Raw genomic sequence first — 2,380 nt, forward strand, 5'->3', positions numbered from 1 at the left:
CCCTTTTGAGGTATAAGAGACCCCCTTTTCCCTCCATATTGGAAAAGGGCCATCTGACTTGAACCTGAGTGCAAGGCAAGATGGATCCTTTGCCTGAAAACCCCTGAACACTTAGCTGTGAGTGCTTAGAAGTGCAAATAAAAAGATTTACATTTCACTCATTCCTTTCTGAAGTACCAAATTGTGGTTTGCAGTGGTAGCTTTCTGTCCTGTTCTTATGCTGTTCATGGACATCTTCCTCTTTCCATTTAGGAACTCCCTCTGAAATATCCAGCAATAGTTTCAGACAAATGAGTCTTGAACTTTGGGTAAATACAGAAATCTCTAAGTACTGTAATTCCTGGATATCCCAGTAGGATTCCATATTACTACAGAGTAGAAAAATAGCAAAACGTAAGGATTTGTAAGGTTTTGGTGAGATTCCTTGGCAGCAAATATACAAAAGTTTATTCAAAAGAATTACTGAACTGAGTTAACCTGTGTATTGATTGTCCCTCAATCGTCTCAGTTGTCTCTTCTCAAGGCTGAACATGCCCAGCTCCCTCAGCCTTTCCTCATAAGAGAGATGCTCCTGTCCCCTCATCATATTTGTAGCTCTTTGGGCAGGTGCTTTGGGCAAACACCATAGTTACACAGCCCACTCCAGGAGCTCCATGTTTCTCTTGGACTAAGGAGCCTGGCACTGGTCACAGCACTCCAGATGGACCTCTCCAGGGCTCAGTAGAGTGCAGTACACCCGGTGTACATGGAACAGGCCTTAGGTCAACCACAGCAATTTCCTGACTTATCCATTCCCCGTGCGGTTGAATGAATGTGTGTGGTAAAGCATCTTGTCAAACAGACATGTTTATGGAGTATTTTGGGCTGTTCTCTTGTCTGGCTTCAAAATTTATTTTTTAAAATTATCAGTGTGTATCCATGTTTCTGAAAAGGTTTTGGGATTTCAAGTGTGGTACAAAAGGAAGTCACTCTTCAGCTCTCAGTTCAGGGCCAAAGGGTAACTCTTGGGTTTTAACTCCAGCTTTGATGGAGCTCCCTTTATGGATCCAGCATTTAAGCTGAGCTGCATAGCTTTTGCCTCAGTTTGTTCCCTCCTCCCCAGCAGCAATCCTGTCAATTCCCATGTATCTTTGGGATTCTTGACATGGTCTGATCCTGTCTTTGAAGTGATGGGACTGATACATATTACCCTGAACTACATAAAAACCTTTGTGTTGCAACCAGACCACGGGCAGAGGATGCTTGAGGGAGCTCATGCAATCTGCCCGTGTGCGTGGATTTGAATCCCATGTTAAATGTATCCGGCAGAGGGAAGTGCTTCCAAGTGCGCAATTCCACAGCAGGTTCAGCTGCTGAAATCACCTCTGTGGCATTCCCACTCTCCCTATCAGTCCCAGACTCGAATTCTCGCTTTCTCCATTTGTTTACTTTTGCGATGTTAATTTTCTGCTGGTTTAGGTCCCGAACAAACTTATCACGGGAACTGATAAATGTTGGTACAAGGGGGAAGGGCGAGACTGTGGCAGCGCTGTCATAATCTGTAGTGTGTAGGGCATGCTGTCTCAGTACAAAGCTTGTCTCCCTTTTGCCTGTAACTACCCGCTTCACTTCAACATTTCCCCTTCGCACCTCTAGAGAGCACGGCCCAAGAGCACCTCAGCATACCCGCGCTCTCTTCTCGAGAGCCCGGCGCTGTACGTGCAAACCCCTCCTCTTTTTCTCTCCGGGCACAGCTCAAGCGCTGAGCCGAAAACTCCTCTTAACTAGGGTGACAAGTTTCCAGCAAGCTGTGGATCACGGGGAGACGGGACACCCGGATCCCGGCAATATAAGGTATAGACGCCTCGGCTTGTGCAACACAGCAGCAGGGCACAGCCCATTTTATTCTTGCCTTTTTTGGATCTACACGCACACAGACCTCAGCACAATGGAGCCGGCTCCGCGATAGCGCAGCGCGATACGAGCAGCACACATAAAGTCATCGCAGCGCCGCTCGCCAAGAGTGCAATTGCCGGCGATCCACTCCGCGCGTGGCAGCTCCGCTGATGGCGTGATCGCCCAAGACTCCCACGTCCCAGGCAGGCCAGCGCCGCTCCCGCCCTCTGCCCGGCGGAGCTGCGGGCTCCGGGACCGCCTGCAGCCGCAGCACTGCCGGAGCACAGCCCGAGCACAGCCCGCAGTTCCCCGAGGCAGCGCACCACGCTCCGGGGTCCCGCTCTGCGGCGCCGCCAAGGTACCACCCCCCTCCTAAAAAAACTTTCCACCGCGGGCCAGTCGGTGCGATGCCGCGCCCCGGCCGCCGCCGAGAGGAGCGGGAAGGACCTGCCCCCTGCCCCTCTCGCCTCTCCGCTCCCCGCCCCGGCGGGCCCCGCCACACCAC

At 51.4% G+C, this 2,380-nt stretch overlaps 1 protein-coding gene across 2 annotated transcripts in view; it reads left to right on the forward strand.

Annotated features, from left to right (window-relative positions):
- The first annotated feature begins 1,711 nt into the window (after window positions 1-1,711).
- PAK1 (p21 (RAC1) activated kinase 1) overlaps window positions 1,712-2,380 on the forward strand; it is a 76,809-nt gene continuing 76,140 nt past the window's right edge. Inside the window, exon 1 of one of the 2 annotated variants that reach the window (XM_031062279.1) lies at window positions 1,712-2,233. The gene's annotated coding sequence lies outside the window, so the exon portion shown is untranslated. The remainder of the gene's footprint in view (window positions 2,234-2,380) is intronic. The other variant, XM_031062277.1, reaches the window with a different exon arrangement.

The sequence above is a fragment of the Geospiza fortis genome, unplaced genomic scaffold (assembly GCF_000277835.1).
Source record: "Geospiza fortis unplaced genomic scaffold, GeoFor_1.0 scaffold286, whole genome shotgun sequence".
Lineage (NCBI taxonomy): Eukaryota > Metazoa > Chordata > Aves > Passeriformes > Thraupidae > Geospiza > Geospiza fortis.